The sequence below is a fragment of the Megascapheus bottae genome, chromosome 15, assembly GCF_031878675.1.
Source record: "Megascapheus bottae isolate mThoBot1 chromosome 15, mThoBot2.hap1, whole genome shotgun sequence".
NCBI classification, from domain to species: domain Eukaryota; kingdom Metazoa; phylum Chordata; class Mammalia; order Rodentia; family Geomyidae; genus Megascapheus; species Megascapheus bottae.
The window spans coordinates 46,591,305-46,611,413 of record NC_143523.1 but is presented as its reverse complement, the minus strand read 5'-3'; the positions used below and the strand labels follow the sequence as shown (position 1 = coordinate 46,611,413).

The following is a 20,109-nucleotide window of genomic DNA, read 5'->3' as shown; positions in this document are numbered from 1 at the left end:
CCCTCGCGGGCACCCTCCAAGCACCTACCAGGTCTCTCCTACTCAAATTCCCCTCCCAGCCCCCGCCTCCCGAGCCCCGCCCCAATCGCGGATTAGCCCCGCCCTCCCACTACTGAGACCCCGCCCCTTGCCCTGGAGGCCCAGAGGAGGGGCGGGGCCTGTTCCTCCTCCCTTTTCCCCCGCCCCCTACCGTCACGCTCGGGGGCAGCCTGACCCCAAGCGGCCCCGCGGTGACCCTCGCGCAGAGGCCTGTGGGAGGGGCGTCTCAGCCTCCGAGTTTCCCCCTCTCCGCCGTCCCCCTCCCGCTCAGTCTCCTCCCCCTGGGAACGCGCGAGGTGGGTGACAGACCTGGACGCGCGCCACCACCACCACGCCTGCCGGGGGCGCTGCCGCTGCCTGAGAAAGAAACCGCAGCTGCCGCCTGGAGGAGGTACCGCCGCCTCCGCCACCGCTGCCGCCGCCGCCAGGGGTAGGAGCTAAGCCGCCGCCATTTTGTGTCCCCCTGTTGTTGTCGTTGACATGAATCCGACATGACACTGATTACAGCCCAATGGAGTCTCATTAAACCCGAGCCACGGCCCCGCCCCGGCGCTGCTCCATTGGACGAGACTGCGGACACTTAAAGCCACCCGTTGGCCTACAGGACTGTCCGTCACCCTCTCACTAACCACTCTGCAGCCCATTGGGGTAAGTTCCTGCCGGTCATGTCGCCTCCACATAGACACACCTCTCGACCCATCATCCCCCCTCCGGCACCACCCCGAGGGAGGTTCCACTGCCAGTACCAATCAACAGACCGCTGGGCCCGCCTCTTCCGGGCACCTATTGGTCTATGCCTTTTTCTCTCTCCCAGACACCGCGCCACCTCTACTTCCACCTACCCGCCCCCTCCACCTTCAGACATGGATTGGGTCCACGGCCAGAAGAGACGCTCGGCCTCATTGGCTGCGCGCGACGCCAATCAGGAGCCTGTTTCCCTCTCCCCTCCCCCACTCAACCCCAAAGCCCCTAGCCCGCAGCTAAAGTTTGTGTGAGAGCTGATCGCTGGCGGCGGCCGCAGGATTTAGGGGTGGGCGCGGGCGGGCACGCGCGGGCGGGCACGGGAAGTTAAAATTCGAGGTTCTCAGTCGCCAGCTCCCGCGGCGGAGCGCGCGGACGGGCGCGCCGCCCGGAGCGTTCCATCCCGCCCCCTCCTCCACCCTCTCTCCTGTCCCGTCCCGGGCGACTACTCGCCCGCCCCCCTGGCTCGCATCCTTTTCTCCCCCAACACACACCCACACCCCTACCCTGCAAGCCCCAAGCCAGGTGCAGGCAGAACGCTGTCGCTGCAGCCTCTTCGCCATCCCATGCCGAGGGGGAGCAAACCCCTGCCCGCCGGGCGTGCACCCCCCCCCCCGGCTCCACACTCGCCCGTGTCTGCAAGCACGTGCACCGTTCACCGCTGCCTCGGGCCACCCCGGTCCCCGGCTAACCTCGCCAGCATCCCGGCCAATCGCTCGCTGCCCTTTGTTGCTGCAGCCCGGGTCTCCCCGCAGCCTTCCTCAGCCTCCGCCTCGTCCTTTGCCAGCCGCCCGGGTCCGCAGCGCCGCGCTCCCCCCGCCCGGGACCCACCGCCGCCGCCTCCTTCTCCTCCTCCGCCTCCTCCTCCTTCTCGGCTCCGGGCTGCAGCGCACAGAGCCCGAGGCAGCGCCGCCCAGCCCCGCTCCCCCCGCGCCGCCCGCTAGCCCGCCTGGCCCGGCCAGGGGCGCAGCCCGGACCCCGCCCGCCCCAGTCTCCGCCCCGGGGGTACCTGCCTCCGCCCCGGGGGGCTCCGCTCACCGCCCTCGGGGGAGGGCGGGGATGCTAGTGTCCATGGGAGGATGGGGATGCCCCGGCATTTGGGGTGGCGAGTGCGCCCACCGGGTCTGGGACTGAGGTGCGGTTCTCGCCAACGCGCCCCCCTCCCGCTGCCGTGGGCCCCAAACTTCGTCCTTCGCCCGGGCCTAGCGCCCTCGGCGAGCGCGGCAGTTTTGGGGTGGGGGAACGCCTCAGGAGCTGTGTCTACCCTGATCTGGAGGAGGAGGGAGCAGTGACATTCAGCGACTGCGGACAGGGCACGACGGCGGCATCCTCGTGTGGAAGTGGGGATGTCAGACGCGGGCTTGAGTGGGAAGCTGCCCCTCAAGATGCCCTCTCCCGGCCTGCGACGGACTGGCGAGGTCGCCACCGTGTTCTGGGCTGTGCAGCTGGATGGCAGTGGGGCTGGTGGAAGGGCGGAGGAAGATCGCCGGGGCTTCCCCCCCACACACACACCCCCGCACACACACACACCCCTCCTCTAGCCAGTGCTCTGAGGAAGGCTGATGGCAAAGTTCGGTTTTCCAGGCTTCCCCTGGGCCCCCCTAGTTCCTGAGGCCCATGTGAGGGGACTGTGGGGATTCTGTAGCGCAGGCGAGGCCTCCAAACTCTGAAGAGAGGTCCCTGGCTCTTCTATGAGATGGGTAGGATTCTGGCATCCCAGACTGGAGAATGCAGAAAGGTAGACTAAGAAAGCGTTCCTACAGAGTTTGAACATAAAGTTTCCTTTTCTAGGCGCCATTTCTTCAGGAGGGGGAGGAGAATTATGGTTTGTGAAAAAGAACGAAGGTTCAAGCTTGGTGGCCTGGTTGGAAAACCACCTGTTGACTGAAGTCTGTCCCTAAAAAGACAGGTCAGTCGTGGGGCCGTGGGAGTGCCGCTGGATTCCGGAGCGGAGGGCCCAGCCGGCCCCACCCCGACTTAGTTCTTACGTCCTCCTGCCACTGACACTTAGCAGAAGCATCTTCAGGGGAACTCCTTCAGAGCAACTTATCTTTGTCCTTATCTCAGACTGACAAAGCAAACAGCACAACCCTGTTGTCACAGGCAGACCACAATACACTTCACTTTTTAAACATAGACTGCTCTGGGGTGTGAGCTCCCCCTATTTCTCTGGGTTTTGGCAGCAAAGTGAAAAAGGAGCTAAGACAGGGCACAGAGTAGGATGAAAGGATAGAAAAGGGAGGAGGGAGAGAAAAGTTGTAATACTACACTCAAAACTGTCACAGGTTCCATTATAAACCCCTTTTATAGGTGTTTTATTACTTGGTTGTTAGTTTTTAAAACACAAACCTCTTTAGATTAAATCTGGGCATTCACAGGCTTAGTCCAGGGAAACAAAACACAGAGAAAGGGAAAGCTCCCCCAGCCATCTGCTTGGCTACTTTTGAGTTACATTGCTGATAAAACAAACAAAACAGTAGGTTGTGTTTCCTAAGCCTCTCCCTATCCCTTTCATTTACTATCTTCAGTAACTTTGCTCTAGGTGAATTTTTACAAGCTATTAGTTCATAATTCAGTCTAGTTCATTTAGATATTTCAGAGAGAAGGGATTTATGTGTATGCCTTTATAATGCAGGTGCTGTGGAATTTTTACTCTCAAAAAAGTTACTAAGTAAACTTACAGATCCTGGCAGACTCTAGCCTTTAGGTTTTGTTTTTGCTTATGATCTGTCCAGATGCACTTTATTTTGCAAATTACATTTGAGTCTCTCAGACTGCATTTTATCTCAAGCAATAAAAGTAAACCATGTCTTAATTAAAAACAAGTTTCAAAACCCCAAGTCTGTACACTCAAACTAAAGAATGTTAAAGCAACAATTAAGACAAGAAAAGCCCAAATGTCCACCTTTAAGATGTCTTCAGTCAATGAATTGAGAGTTAAGAGCATCTAAGTCATCACGAATGAGTTGTTTTATTGTGGGTGTGCTGAACATCCAACACAGAGCCTGTACTTGCTCTGACACAGTGATTTCCAGTGCATTTAAGAGTAAAGGAGACACCTGGAGAGAAATGGGTCCTGGACTGGGGGAGGTGGGAAGGGTTTGCTCTGTACTTGCTGGTTTGGAGCCCTGAAACAATAAGGGGGTTGGGGGGAAAGAGAGCACCACGCGCACTAAGTGTAAACTTGTGCTGGTGTAACCCACAAGAGCTGTGAACACAGAAGACAGAAATCTCTTTATCTAACATCTTGATTTCTTTTTTAGGTTCTTTTCTTTTTACAAGGTTCTTTTCTTTACAAAATTCTCTAACGGGTGTGGCAGGGAAAGAGAATCTGGCCTCTCTTGGGTTACTTGTCCTTTGAGAAATCTGGCTCTTCAGATAAGTGGGACTGAAAGGATAACAGAGACTCAGCCAGAGATACTTAATGCTTAGTCCTAAACCTCTCTTTATCTGTGGCATCTCAGGTCTCTGCTGAGTGAAATAGCTCAATTAAGAAGTTAACCTAGAAATAGCTTGAATTGAAAACCAAGCATGGTACAAATTTTACAAGATGACTGGGCTGCAAGATTATGAATTAAACAGCTCCTCTGACCTGTCTCCCACCCCATCCAAAGTCAGCTGCCACTGGCTGCCACCAGCTACCATTGGGCACAACTAACGACAGCTAGTTATACTGTTCAGTGTGGTCTACAGATCACTGGAATCAAAATTATCAGGATATTAATGTTCTACATACAGCTCCCTTTTCCTAACCCCAGAGATAATAATTCAGTAGGTCTGGAGTGAGGCTCCCAAATCTACATTTTTTAACCAATGATTTGTCTTAAAGCTTATAACCCTTTTGAATATGAGAACTATTGACTTAGGCTGAATCATTACTCAACAGGGAAAGATTTCTTTTGGGAGTATCTTACAGAGAGGAAGATTCCACAATGTGACCTATTTGTCCTTGACTCCTAAAAGAGGATATGAAAGATCTTTTGGGTTTATTGGCTCCGAAGCCAATCAGAAAAATAGCCAGGCGAGTACCACAGGCACCAGATTGAGTCCATATACAGAAAATTGGGGAAGGAAGTACCTGACTTATTTGCCCTTAGTAAACTTTATTTACATCCAGCTCGTCCTTTAAAATAAAGATTAGCCTATACTTCCCATCCACATGGAAAACCCTGTCTCACACTGAAGACTGTCCATATAACAGTTACAGTGTCTTATCAGTCAAGAAGATAGGTGATATAATCATTACAGTAGCTAGCAAATTCAGGCTATAGTTCCATATATGAACAGCCTGATTTTTCTCAAATATCGGTATTCTGCACCACTCCTATTTTGTGCACTGCTACTTTAAAAGCCTAAATGCATTTTTTTTTTTTTTTTTTGGTCAGTCCTGGGCTTGAGCTCAGGGCCTGAGCGCTGTCCTTGGATTTTCTCAAGGCTAGAGCTCTACCACTTGAGCCTCAGCACCACTTCCAGCTTTTTTGTATGTATGTGGTACCAAGGAATCGAATCCGGGTCTTCGTGCATGCTAGGCAAGCACTTTAACCACTAGGCCAAACTCCCGGCCCCTAAAAGCCTAAATGCATTTTAAATACATTTTGGATCAAGTATAAACTCTTTAGTCTGCTCTAAGAGTATGCACATATGCACTCAACCAGTATCTCATCTCTATTTTCTCCTGGCCTCCCACTCTCTTCCCAGGCCAGCCCTGGCTGTTTTCCCTGTTCTCTGTGGCCCTCACTCCCTACTTTATCTAGGACCTTCGAGGACTCCTCCAAATCCCATCTTAGCTAGGGTCCCCTCTCCCATTATTCTCACCAGGGTTCTTATTAAGCACTTAATTGTTGAATTACAGAAAAAAAATAAAAGCACGTCTCAACCTGATGTCATATTTTGTCTCCATAATTAGTTTTCTTATACCACAGACCAGCCTGTTAGTGTGCATAACTGCCCTAGTGCTATACAAGCTACTTAAAGAAAAGTTATCCATACCTGATTATGCTCTTCCCAGGCCAGGGGTTAGAGTCACCTGAGGAGCTTTAGAAACAGCCCACTCCTTAAGTACTGCCAGAGGTTAATTAAGTTTGACCACTGGCGAGGGGGGTGGGGGTGGACACGAGTGCATTATTCATCCCAAACTTTTGAAAGCACCAGAGCAATCAGATGAGGATCTAGCGATTTCAACATACCAAGAATTTGCCTCAGCCCCAGGGGAGATATTCTAAAGGCCTGAGGGTGATAAGAGATTGTAGTACAGGATAAATGTTGCTGAGGAGACAGAGTTCTGTTTTGAGACTCAAAGGTGAGAAAGCCTTTTGCTAAACATCACAAAAAAAGTCTTGACCAAGATTCAGTTTTATTGTAGAGGGTGACTCAAGCCTAGAAACCCCAGGACTGAAGAGGCTGAGACAGGTAGACCTCAGTTCCAGAACATACAATTTGTTTTTTAGCATTAGGCTATACTAAAGTAAAGGCTAACTACCCAGTGTAGTGGAAGGGAGGGAGAGGGAGCGAGAGTTGGGCTGCCAGACTGAAGTCCATTTAGGGATCATTTGGGCTGTTTTCAAGGATAAAGAAGCACAGGTCAAGTTCAATCTAATCCTTAACAGTTATCTCCACAATGCACAATCCAAAGGGCTCAATTAATTAAGAACTGTTTTCTTGTCTCTTATTCTGTCTTTAATGGGGAAGGAAAATATACTCAAGTGGCAAAAGAATGTGGGAAAGAACACTGAATTAACAATAGGGACCCATTTATTGTTATTCATCTCTGGTATCCTGGACAAAACCATTAAGTGATTTGGTCTTAAAACTTAGGATTTTATGTAAGGTTCAACAAGCCTTATATAAACAGTGATATGCTCAGACCTCTGCACAGTGCAATGTTATACTTATTTGATAAATACTTGTTAAGTTAATTAACAAGATTCAGTCAAAAAAAGGTATTTCACATCATTACTAAGCCTTAGCCAAGTCTAATCTTGCAACTTAAATATGCAATTACCAGGCACTGGTAATTCTCTCCCTTTTCCTACTCAGGCGGTTGGGACTTGGAAAATTGAGGTTCAAAGCTAGCCTAGGCATAAAAATCTGCAAGATTCCATGTCCAATGAGCCAGCAAAATGCTGGGCTGAAGGCATGGCTCAAACTATAGCACTAGCCATAAGCAAGAAAGCCAAAAAAAGGAGTATGTTGGCTCATGCTTGTAATTCTAGATATTGCATTTTAGAATGCTGAAATGTGATCTTCCATGTTTGAAGCCAGTTCATAAGATAAGAGGGACTCTTAACTCCAGTTAACCAACAAAAAGCAAGAAGGGGAAGTATGACGCAAATGGTAGAGGATCCATCTGCCTTGAGCAAAAAAGCTAAGCAAGAGCTCCAGGCCTAGTTTATGCCCTAATACTAGCACACAAAAAAAAGAAAAGAAAGAAGGAAGGAAAAGAGAGAGAAGACAGAGAGAGAAAGCATGCGAAATAGGAAAGAAAGATTAAAAATGAGCCAAGAAAATATGAATTCTGGGGGCTGAGAGTTTGGGCTAGTGGTAGAGTGCTTGCCTAGCATGCACGAAGACCCGGGTTCGATTCCTCAGTACCACATACAGTGAAAAAAACCACATACAGAGCTCAAGTGGTAGAGCTCTAACCTTGAGAAAATCCAAGGACAGTGCTCAGGCCCTGAGCTCAAGCCCAGGACTGGCAAAAAAAAAAAAAAAAGAAAATATGAATTCTGGCTGGGAGCATGGCCTAGTGGTAGAGTGCTTGCCTAGCATGTATAAAGTCCTGGGTTTAATTCCTTGGTACACAGGAGGAAAACAAAGCTGGAAATGGTGCTGTGGCTCAAGTGGTAGAGCTCTAGTCTTGAGAAAACCCAGGCCAGTGCTCAGGCCCTGAGTTCAAGCCCCAGGAATACACACACACACACACACACACACATTCTAGTAACCGCACAAAATAAAATGTACTTGAATAAATTAAAGTATCTAATACCTTACTCTGTGTTTCACAAAACGTCAATATATGTGAGACGCCTAAAAATGATAAAAGAGTAAAACCTTTTTTAATTTTCAGATTCTAGGGCTTGCACTCTGGGCCTAGGCTCTGTCCCTGAGATTTTTTTTTGCTCCAGGATAGTGCTCTACCACTTAGCCCCAACTTTATTTCCAGCTTTTTTCTTTCTTTCTTTCTTTTTTGTAGTTTAGTAAACTTAAGAGTCCCAAGGACTTTCCTACTGAGGCTGGCTTCAAACCTTCACCCTCTTAGACCTCATCCTTTTTTTGGTGGTGGCGGGGAAGGGGGTCAGTTAAGAGATTTTTATTAAAGAGTGTAGGCACTGTCCCCGACCACTTCTAGTCTTCGATGGGTCTCATGGTCTTTCCTGCTCCAGGTGGCTTTGAACTGTACACCTCAGCCTGAGTAGCTAGGATTATAGACTTGAGTCACCAGCTCCTGGCATACTTTTTTTTTTTTGAAGCAGGGTGTCTAAATGCTTCCATAGCCTAGGCCCTGAACTTGAGTTTCTCCAGCATCAGAATTTTCTTTATGTCCACTGAATATGTTAACTAATTTGATTTTAATTATTCTATTTTATTTTCTAATTGGTATACATTTGTAATATGAAAGGATTTCACTGTGATATTTCAATAGAATAGGGTATACAATTAGGATGCCAATACTTGGGAAGCAAAGAGGGGAGGATCTGAAGTTCAAGGGTAGCCTGAGTGCATAACAAGACATAGTCTTAAAAAACAAAGAGTTAGCCAGACACTCGTGGCTCAGATCTAGCTACTGAAGAAGCTGATCTGAGGATTGTGATTCAAAGCTAGTCAGGGCCTGAAAGTCTATGAGACTTTTACCTCCAATTAACTATAAAAAGCCTGAAGGGGAGTTATGGTTCAAGTAGTAGAGTGCCAGACTTGAGCAAGAAAGCTTAGGGGCAGCACGCAGGCCCTGAATCCAAGACTAGCACACCCACATGTGCACACATAAAGTTTTGTTTAATAAGAGAAAAACAGTTGTAAGTACTGACACTGAAAGTTAATATTGCCACATGGATCCTTTGTTTTGTTTTAACCTGTCAATATTCCTATTTGCGACTGAATGTTTGTCAGTTTTTTTAGGAAAAGAAAGTAGAGTAGTTTTAAAAAAAAACTTATTAGAACTTCTTAGAATGTCAAGCCTCCTGGGATGGTGTACATATATCATAATCATTCCACATCTGGAAATGTTTGACTTTTTCAACAGAATTGCAGACAAGGAGAGTCTAAATTTGCCTTCCCAGCCATTCAGTCAGCAACATATCCTTCAAGTTAGCAAGTTCATCACTGAACTTCAAGTTGAAGTTCATCTTTCAAGTTTCATCCCTAGGAAAAAAAAATGGGATCAAGCTAGCAAGCCATTCCACCAACTTCTCTGGGTATTAGTAACAAGAGACTGCTTATAGAAGGACACAATTCCGCATCTATAACAAGCTCATCCTTAAACTCCTTCAGGGTCTAGGGGTGTAGCCCAGTGATAAAACATGTGCATAGTGGGTTCAGGTCCCTGGGTTTGTTACCTAGCACTGCTAACAAAAGTTTATTATGTTTATCAAAAAGCCTTCCTTTTTAATTCACAACTTAATCTGTAGAGCTCAATAAGCACATATGAAGTGTTTATGCTTACATCTCATAAACATTCATTAAATATAGGAAGGCTGGAAGAATATATTTCCTACCCACAGTAAAGAAGGATTTCCATTGTTCAATCTTTTTATAAGCTGTGCTTTTCAGAAAGTGTCTTCAAACACCTAACATTCTAGCATTTGACCAATGAGTATTCTGTTTATATGATATAGCTGTGCTATATTTTCTGTTTTGCTACTATAGTACATGTGTACATACACAGACTTGGAACTGCTCCCATCTCTGCAATTCCCTTGTGAGATGAAGTATACTATACTTGGAGAATCGTCTCTCTCCATTCACAGTTATTTCCACTGCTCATTCTGGAGTTTACTGCCTATATGTCTGCTTTATTTGTTTTTTTCTTGTTTATTTGTTTTGCTCAAGGTTAGTGCTCTATCACTTTGAGCCACTTCTGGTTTTCTGGTGGTTAATTGGAGATAAAAGTATCTCATGCACTTCCTGCACGGGCTGCCTTTGAACCACGATCTTCAGACCTCAGCCTTCTGAATAGCTAGGATTATAGGCATGGGCCACTGGCAGCTGGCTCTATTTGTCTGCTTTCTGTGCCCCCATCCCTGTGTAGTGATTGTTAATAACTTGGCAAATCTACTAGTTAAGACAGTGGTTTTCTTTCTATTCCAATGCTATATTTGGAGAAACTGCCCTTAATAAACAGTCTGTAATAAGTTATAGCATTTGTTTCCTTAATCAGCACCAATGACCTGAAATAATAATTCACAGTCTAGTTTATTTGTAGTTGGTAGTACTTCGTGTGGCAGAAAGACTACTGTCCACCAAATAGTCCCTGTAGTGTCTTATTTGTCAAAGCCTTCCTTTCTATAAGTTAGTACTATGTGGCCAATTTTGGCCCATGGATAATAAACCAAACTGCTATGTGTTACTGCTGGGTCAAGAAGTTAAGAACCAAAGGCTGGTCCTGGTGGCTCACACCTGTAAGCCCAGCTACTCAAGAGGCTGAGATCATTTTCCATCATGAAGAAAATTATAGGTGCCCAAGTACTGACTGAGAAAGAATCTGGAGAACTTCTCTGCCTGATCTAGCCTTGAACTACAATCCTCCTGATCTTAGCCTGCCAGGACAATAGGATTACAATATGAACCCTTGGCCCTGCTACTTACATTAAAAAAAAAATTGGCAGTACTGCAATTTGAACTTGGCCTGCTGGATCAGCTGGTGTTCTACCCTTAAGCTATCACTGCAGCACAGCATTCTGATTATTTTGGAAATGGATTGTTTGTCTAGTCTGGCTTCGAACTATAATCCTCTGAATTTCAGCCTCCTGAGTCACTAGGATTATAGCCACTGTGACCTCTCTGCAAATACTTTTCTTTCTCGTGCGTGCACATGTGTGTGTGTGTGTGTGTGTGTGTGTGTGTGTACGTACCAGTAGTGGGCCTTGAACTCAAGACATTTTGCTCTCACTTGGCTTTTTCACTCTGGCTGGTGCTCTACTATTTGGGCCATCCCAGTAGTTCCAGCTTTTTGCCGGTTAACTAAATATAAAAGTATATATCTTCCTGGGCTACCTTTGAACCAAGGTCCTCAGATCTCAGTCTCCCAAGTAACTAGTACTACAAATACTTCTTTCTTTCTTTCTTTCTTTCTTTCTTTCTTTCTTTCTTTCTTTTTTTTTTCTTTCTGGATCACGGGGCTTGAACTTGGCCTGTCCCTGAGCTCTTCAGATCAAGGCTACTGCCCTACCCCTTGAGCCAAGCCCCATTTCTCATTTTCTAGAGATTATTATTATTTTAGAGATAAGGGTCTTAAGTCCTTTTGTGCCCGGGCTTGCTTTGAACCTTGATCCTCAGATCTCAGCCTCCTGAGTAGCTAGGATTACAGGCATGAACCACCACGCCTGGCCTTCGATACATTTGTTAAAGCCACACATGTGGCTCCTTCTGCCTCTGTCCGACAAGGATATAGCATTCCATGCATTGTCTTAGAATCAGGGCAAATCACCTTGATCTTGAGCTTTCCATCACCCAGAAACCATAGGAAATAAATTTTTCCTCCTTATTAACTACAATCCATTATTTTGTTTGCAGCACAAACCGGACTCTGGCAGAAACTGGTTGTTGATTTCCAAATAATTAGCTTTTTCACCATTTTAAATGGAGTGTTTTAGAAATATGGATCTTTCTTGGGATTGTGGCTGCATTTTAAGGAAAAGAAATTCTGCCTCAAATCTGTTCAGAGCCTTCTTGGCAGTTTCTCAACCTAGTCTTGGAGCTCTAGGAAATGCCTAATGATCTAGGAGCTGATTTACAAGGTGGCTAAGGGAAGCACCCTTTATTCCTGTCAATTACAGGCACTGGAGGGATGATGTTGGCATAGTGTTGTGGATTTCTGTGGCTCCACTCAAAACCTCTGAGGGTAAATAGTGTGGGAACTCAGGATGTTGAAGTGGACTAAGGAAGCATGTTTGCCGAACATGGCTTTAAAGTATTTGATATAACAATGTTATTAATAATGGCTAACACTTAGAAAGTACTTACAATGCTAAGTGATTTCCCTGAATTGGTTCATTTGATCCTCACAACAATTCTGTTTAAATACTGCTGTTATCCCTTATTTTACAGACAAGGAAACTGTGGCCCTAAGGTGCTGAGCACTTAGCTAGAGTCAGATTTCTAGCCAGACTCTTCATCATCACGTGCTGTTATATTCAGAGACCCCGCCTGAAGCCCTAGCTTCACAGCAGTTATGTGGATAGGCTGTTCAGGAGTTTAGTCCGGCATTGCTAAGCTCCTACCTGTGGACAGAAACAGCCGTGAGGCACCTGTGACCTCCAAGCACCAAGACCTTTGGTGGAAGAGGAAGCTGCCATAAAAGTGGGAGACTAGGGAGGGCAAAGGGCCATTGGAGAATAGAACAGAGGAGTCTTGGCACTTTAGAAGAGAAAGAGAAGGTATTACTGGCAGCCACTGAATAAGGAACCCTCCCAAGCCAGGCTAACAACCTCTAGACAGCAAGGATACAAGAAGTACCCTCCCCCCTTTTTTATGTGTGAACAAAAGCCTTATACTTAATTCATACAAGCATTATTTTTACTTAGGGAGCCGAGTGAGCAAGGACCTCAACTATTGCTTTTTAGGCAGCTGCTGGAGGGGCACAAGCTCTTGGCCTGCCACACACCCTCCCCCACAATCCCTTGCCATCCTCCAACCACCAGGCCGCCCATGCTCTGTGCTTTTGTCATTCTGTATCCCACAGTGCCCATGAAGTCACTCAGCTGTCACAGTGAGGCCTGGAGCTGCAGGATACAAAGTAACTTCAGTGAGAGACCTCCTGGAGGCAGGGGCCCCAAGGCCAGGCCTTTCCCTGTCCAAAGAGCACCAGCTGCATGTTGCAAGTTGCTAAATTAGCTGGGCTGTTGTTTTTCTTTTAATTTTTGTGTGAATTTAAGAATAGGTCTTAGGTGTCCTGGCAGCATGTGAATGAGACCCTTACTGAAAGAATTCACCTTGCTACAGAGCTGCTGTCAAGCACACAAAACTGGGAGTGAAGGAGGCTTTGCCCTCTGCCTCCTGCTTACTCCAGGGTTGCCTGGCACTCAGCCTCCCTTACCTACGGGGAACCCCCATGAAACCTCCTGCCCCGTCTGCAGGAGGAAGCAGGAATAGGTCCATAGGACAGAAGCTTCTGCAAACTAACAAACCCACTCATGGCCATCCCAGCTGTCCAGCCCTGAGGCCATCCCCTAGCCTGGCCTCAACAATGGAGCAGAAGGGTTGTCCCAGCAATGGTGACCCTAGACCATCATTACTCTTACAGAAAGCAATAACTGGATGTTGTACATTAATGTTGCTTTTGTTTAAAAGCCACACACAAACTCCTTGCTGTCATGATTCGCAACTTGAATCCACTGAGGCCCCTCAGTCTGGGGCCTGCAGTGTAAAGCCAAAGACCTGGGGCTACAACAGCCTTTGATTGCCTTGGTTAGTGCTATATGAACTGGTATCTTTATGAAACTGGCTAATAAGTACATATTTATGATTTTTAAATGTATTTTTAAAACATTCAGGAAAGAATACAGAAGGGCACCCCTATAATCCCAGCCAAGAGGCAAGAGAATCCCTTGAATCCAGAGTTCAAGGACAGCCTGTACCTATAACAAGACCATCACCCAAATAAAACAATGAAATTCAACTACCATGAGTCATCAACCGAATAAATAGGAATAGCAAATGAACATGGAAATTGTCTGGATTCACTAGTTAATGGAGACATGACAATCAACCTATGACAGGCTATTTTCCCCCCTCTTAGACTAATAAAATGAAAATATTCCAGGTAGGTACCGGTGGCTCATACCTATAATCCTATGTACTCAGGAGGCTGAAATCAAAGGATCTTGGTTTGAAGCCAGCCCAGGCTGGAAAGTCTGTGATGTTCTTATCTCCTATTAACTACCAAAAAACCCAAAATGGAGTTGTAGCTCAAGTGATAGGGAGCTAACCTAGAGCACAAAAGCTCAGTGACAGAATCCAGGCCCTGAGTTCAAACCTCAGGACCAGCATACATACACATACACACACACACACACACACACAGTATTTTTTTTTTTCAAAAATGATTTCAGAGACAGCTGTTTCATTTACCCATATTCTTCCACTGTCACTCTCCAGCCCCAGTGACACAAATTAGTAGAAAAGCAGCCAGTCAAGGAATTGCGGCCTATAGAACTGCAGATAAGAGGGTCTTCTGCTGATCAGCCAAAGAAATGTGGGAAGGGGGCTAACAAGAATGAGGAAGTAAAGACAAAAGAAGTAGGAAGTAGATATGGGACAGTAAATCACATTAGAGGAAACAAAAGAGATCACAAATCAGAAAGCAGTCTTCAAGGACACTGAAGCCAAGGACAAAGCCAAGCTTTGTAAGGAAGAAAATGGCCAAGATGGCCAAGATTGTCTAACGTGCTATCTTCCCCATGCCATATCTTTGCCAGGTGCTCTTTCTCTGCCAATTTTATGTCTAATGAACTTCGTTATCACCTTTACTATGTTCAGATCTTGTCTAAACTCTACTCTTACCAGGCCAAGGTTGTTTAGTTGCTCTAAATTTTCTGGTAGCAGATTAGATGCATTGGCTGGGAAGTTAGAGATTAAATATGCCTTTTTCTGATTTGGAAACCAGACAGGTTACTTCTGTGGTCATGATGGCTGTTTTGTTTGTATTGTTTGTGACAGGGTCTATGATCCTGAGAAAGCAGACTTCCACAGAAATAGGCCACAGTAACTACTCCAGACCTCCAGAGGGTCAGCAGTCATTTGTTCTAGGCTCTCTTAAAGGTAGTTGTCCTTTGAAATTCTAATTTGAATGTCTCATACTAGGGAAGTGAAGTTCTACTCCTTTTCATATGTTCCATTCAAAGGTCTACCCTGGGACCTTCCTCCTTGGCCTCCCCACTCCCCCGTCCTCAGTTTCTAAAGTATCTTTTTATATTGATTTAGCTAATATAGTCCTTTCCCTAACAGATATATAAATATTTTCCTCATTTTATCTTTCTAGCTTGGTTAGTTTTTGCCATTGAACCTTTCCAAATTGAGAAAGAAATTTAACTCCATGGGGTAGGAATTTGGCTTAGCAGTAGAGTGCTTGCCTAGCATGCATGAAGACCCTTGTTTGATTCCTCAGTACCACATATATAGAAAAAGTCAGAAGTAGTTCTGTGGCTCAAGTGGTAGAGAGCTAACCTTGAGAAAGCCCAAGGACAGTGCTCAGGCCCTGAGTTCAAGCCCCAGAACTGGCAAAGAAGCAAACAAAAAAAAATTAACTCTAGGGCGAGGAGTTTGGCCTAGTGGTAGAGTGCTTGCCCAGCATGCACAAAGACCAGGGTTAGATTCCTCAGTACCACATACATAGAAAAAAGCTGGAAGTGGTGCTGTAGCTCAAGTGGTAGAGCTCTAGCCTTGAGAAAGTCCAAGGACAATGCTCAGGCCCTGAGTTCAAGCCCAGGAATGGCAAAAAAAAAAAAAAAAAACCAAAAAAACTAATAACTCTAAATACCTCTAGCCTGTGTTGTCCATTATTTCTGTGTGCACTCAGATGCAGCTTTGTTGGGACCCCTGACTTGGCAGTTTCTGAGCTCCTGGAAGGCAGGGGCTAGTTTACCACTCACCCCAAATAGACAATGCATATTTAACTGTGACTTGACTTCTGTTTTGTGAGGAGTGCCAAGAACTCAGGGTCTCCAAGATAAATCCATATAGTGCATAAGGAAAAACCATGCTTGGAGGATTCTATCAAGTTCTGTCATGTTCAACTTGTGAATTTTCAAGGCAGGTCTGACCTTAGTCTCACAGTCAGTGATCTCAACAGAGACACTTGAGTATGGACAAGTTTACCTTAACCTTGACTGCCTTTACCCCATTCCCAATCCCAACCCTAACATACTCCCCAACCTAGTCAGACTCACTGAGTTGCAGTCTCCCCAGGCAGGGCTGATAGGTAAACTCCATCTGCAGAGCCTGGAGCAGCTCCAGAGCACTCTCTCAGCTCATCTTCCTAGGGACCTAGGAGGAAAAGGAAGGCTCTTTTTGAGAAGGAAAGAACAAAGTGGTCCAGGTAGTGTTATGCAAATGATTAACTGTAATTTGTTTATCTGTGAGAGCATTCCTGGATCTCACGCTAGAGGAACCAAGGGAGAAAAAAAAAGCCAGGACTAAGGTTCAAGGCCACCCTGAACAAAAAGTTAGTGAGACTTTATCTCAATCATTAAGCCTACCTGAGATCCCAGGTATGTGGGAAGTGCCAGGTTGCACTCTGAGTCTAGCCCCTGGCAAAAATGTAAAACCCTATCAGAAAAATAACTAAAGCAAGAAAGGGTTGCATGTATGGCCCAAGAGGTAGAGTGGCCTGCTTAGTAAACACAAGTCTCTGAGTTCACATTCTAGTACCACCAGAAAAAGAAAAGACAGAAGAAAAGCAGAGGATAATTGCAGCCTCTGACTGAGATGGGCTCAGTTTCTAGGTCACACACATTGCCCGTTGTTCAGGGGCAGATTTGGAGAGAGGTATAAAGTGAAGCTTTGTCACCCGTCACTCACATGACTTGGCCCTAAGCTTCTTGTAAGAGGCACATTCAGTGAGGAAAGGTCTGGATGTGTCACCACGAACACAAGAGCAGAGCCATCAGTGTGGTACTTGGAGTTTCACACAAATTGAGTCACTGACCAATTGCCCCATCACTTGTTTCTGTCTTAAAAGGGATTTTAACTTCCAATCTGAAAAAAAAAAAAACCAGACAAATGTACAGAAACATCTGTGAAGATATTCCTCACCAAATTTTTTTTTGCCAGTCCTGGGCTTGAGCTCAGGGCCTGAGCACTGTCCTTGGACTTTCTCAAGGCTAGAGCTCTACCACTTGAGCCTCAGCACCACTTCCGGCTTTTTGCTATGTATGTGGTACCGAGGAATCGAACCCGGATCTCCATGCATGCTAGGCAAGCACCTTAACCACTAGGCCAAACTCCCGGCCCTCCTCACCAAATTTATACTGTACAATTTTTTGCTGCATTTATTCTATATATGGCTCATACTACTATCTTAGTAATGAACGAATTCGGAGCAAATTGTGGACATTTACAAATTGGTCCTCCTTCCATTAACATTAAGGATGTCCTCTTAAATAATCACAATACAATTATCAAGTTCAGAAAATGTAACAATGTTACATTGCTGTGATCTACTCTGAAATTCACATTCACATTCAACTAATTGACCCAATGAAGGTTTTTATAGCTTTTTCTTTTCAGAACAGGAGCCAGCCCACAATCTTACATTGCATTTAGTTGTGTTATTGCCTTAATTTCCTTCAATCTGGAAGACTTCCTCAAGCTTTCATTTATGACCTTGATGTTTATAAAGGTTTTATGTCCACTGTTTTTGAAAACTTTCCTTTAGTTTGAGTCCGGCACATGGTTTAAGTGTTTAAGAGTGTCTGCCTGCTTTGCATTTGTTCAAATTTTCCACATTGATAAATGTAGTTGCTGAACACTGGGAATTTTCTTGTTTGTGTGCATGCGTGTATGTGTCTATGTGTGTGTGTGTGTGTGTTGGTCCTGGGGTTTGAACTCAAGGGCTGTCCTTAAACTTTTTTTTTATTACTGAGGAACTAGCTACTAAGGAGGCTGAGATCTAATGACAGAGGTGCAAAGTCAGCTTGGTCAGAAAAGTCCCTAAGACTCTTACTTCTGGTTATCCAGCACAAAGTCAAAAGTAGAGCTGTGGGTGAAGTGCCAGCTTTGAGTTGAAAAAAGCTAATCAAGAGCACCAAGGCCCTAAGTTTAAGCTCCAGTACTAGTAAAAATAAATAAAAGTTGGGCACTGGTGGCCCACACTTGTAATCCTAGCTAATCAAAAAGCTATGACCTGAGGATTCCAGGCAGAAAAGTCTGTGAGAATCTTACCTCCAATAACCTACCCCCAAAAAGCCAGAAGTAGCACTTCTGGTTGAATGCTAGCCTTGAGCAAAAAGAAGCTCAAGGATAGGCTCTGGGTTCAAGACAAGGACCAGCACAAAAGATAAACTGAATATAGGCAGCAAGTCTGAACCCCATGAATCTGATGCAGTCATTTTTCAATCTGAAGAATTATGCTGTCTATCTTCAGTGTACTGGGTCAAGGAGACTTCCTACACATCCCTGTAGTCAGAGGCTCCCTCTCCCTCTGGATTTGACCTTCCTCACCCCCATCGGCAGAGGCACAAACACAGAAAATTCATCAAATATGACTTAAAACAAAGTATCAGCTTCATTTGTTTAGACTGGCAAAGCTATCATAGATTAATTGTACTCAGGAATGTGGCAAAGAAGTTCTTTTACATGCAGTTTACAGCGTCTACTCTAACTTAAGGTGTCTATGCCTGTGAACAAAGCATAGAAAAATTTGCATGGCCCCCAAAATATGTAAATATGTATACAATATAACTGTACTCATGAAAAGATGTCCCCCAGTGGGGCTGGTTGAATAGGTTATGGCACAGCACACCCAGTAATGTAATCCATCTGTTAAAAAAAGAACAATGTAGATTTGGTCCAACGAATGTGGAACAGGCCCAAGATACGCAGTTAAGCAGAAAAAAGTAATTTGTAAAACAGATGAAATACAGTTATTAATATTGGGAAAATATTTGTTTACATGTTAATATACACACAGCAGAAAATCTGAGAGAGTCTACATGAAACTATAAACAGTTCTTATCTCAGGAAGATGGGATAATGGGAAGTTTTTGCAACTTTTGTTCTAAATGTTTGTTTATATTTGAAATTTTTGTAAAGAACAATATTTAAGGAGTAAAGTTCAGTGGTAGAATACTTGTCTAGCATGTATAAGGCCCTGAGTTTGAGCCTCAGTACCAAAAAAAAAAGAAGAGGGAAAAAGCATGCTTGCATATCAGAAAAAGTAAAGACTTTAGAAAGCTCATCTATCCAAAATAGTGGTGGTGTGTGATGTCAGGGAGTTTGGGGATTCAGATTTGACAAGAATGAGCACATGTTGACACCTGCTAAAGACAGGAAAGAGGATATAGGTTCTGGTTGAGTTAGCTACTTCTGTATGTCTTTGAATTTTTGCATAATAAAAAGTTTTTTAAACAAGCAGGTTAAGGATAGAGTTCTACAGAGTCCGTGTGTGTGTGTGTGTGTGTGTGTGTATGTATGTGTGCGAGTGCGTGCGCGCGCCAGTATTTCCACTGGCACTCTAGCACTTAAAACAAATTTTAGCCTAGTTTTTGGCTGGTTAAATAGATATGAAGTCTTACAAAATTTTCTGCCCAGGGTGACTTTCAATGTTGATTCTTCAGGTCTCAGCCTCCTGATTACCTAGGATTATAACTGAGCCACTAGTACCCAGTTTTTTATATATGTTTCTTTTTTTTTTTTTTTGCCAGTACTGGGGCTTGAACTCAGGGCCTGAGCACTATCCTTGGGCTTTCCTCAACGCTAGCACTCTACCACTTGAGCCACAACACCACTTCCAGCATTTTTTTTTCCCTATGTATGTGGTACTGAGGAATTAACCAGGGTCTATGTGCATGCTAGGCAAGCACTCTACCACTAGGCCACACTCCTGGCCCTATATATGTTTCTTATTAAATTGTTTTTGGTAATAGTCAGGTTTGAACTCAGTGCCTCATACTTGCTTAGGCTGTCACTCTTCATCATCTAAGCAATGCTTCTAACCTCTGCAGAGTTCTTTAAACATCTAAGTTCAGGTTTCAGTGGGTAGAGAATGGGACTCATTTATAACTTTTTCAGCTATAAAATGGATTTGTAGGATGGTTATTCTGTGTAAGGTAATTTGGGAGGTGGGAGTGGAGACCCTCTTGTGGACTGAACTCAGGGCCTGAGCACTGTCCTTGGGATTTCCTCAAGGCTAAAACTAGCTCTCCCATTTGAGCCACAGCACCACTTCTGGTTTTTCTATGCCTGTGGTACCGAGGAATCGAACCCTAGTCTTTGTGCATGCTAAGCAAGCACACTACCACTAAGCCAAGCTCCCGACCCACTCAAGCTTTCTTTAAAGTACCTGGAGCAATGTAGGCTCTCAGAGGCCAGTCTCCAGAGCATGAGGCTCCACGGGCCTCAGATTCACCTAACGTCCAGCGCTGTACAGCTGCCTTGTTGCTGTTTTTGTTCAAGCAG

General features: G+C 45.2%; 1 protein-coding gene and 1 long non-coding RNA gene across 5 annotated transcripts in view; one reads left to right on the top strand and one right to left on the bottom strand.

Annotated features, from left to right (window-relative positions):
• Kat6b (lysine acetyltransferase 6B) overlaps positions 1–1,568 on the bottom strand; it is a 173,897-nt gene extending 172,329 nt beyond the window's left edge. For 3 of the 4 annotated variants that reach the window (XM_090346606.1, XM_090346608.1, XM_090346609.1), the window contains exon 1: positions 1,473–1,568. The gene's annotated coding sequence lies outside the window, so the exon portion shown is untranslated. Of the gene's footprint in view, positions 1–348; positions 450–1,472 lie in introns of those variants that run through there. The other variant, XM_090346607.1, reaches the window with a different exon arrangement.
• The window catches only part of LOC150054304 (uncharacterized), a 66,387-nt gene continuing 46,812 nt past the window's right edge, over positions 535–20,109 (top strand). The window contains exon 1 of the long non-coding RNA XR_016537851.1: positions 535–687. This is a non-coding gene — a long non-coding RNA (uncharacterized LOC150054304). The remainder of the gene's footprint in view (positions 688–20,109) is intronic.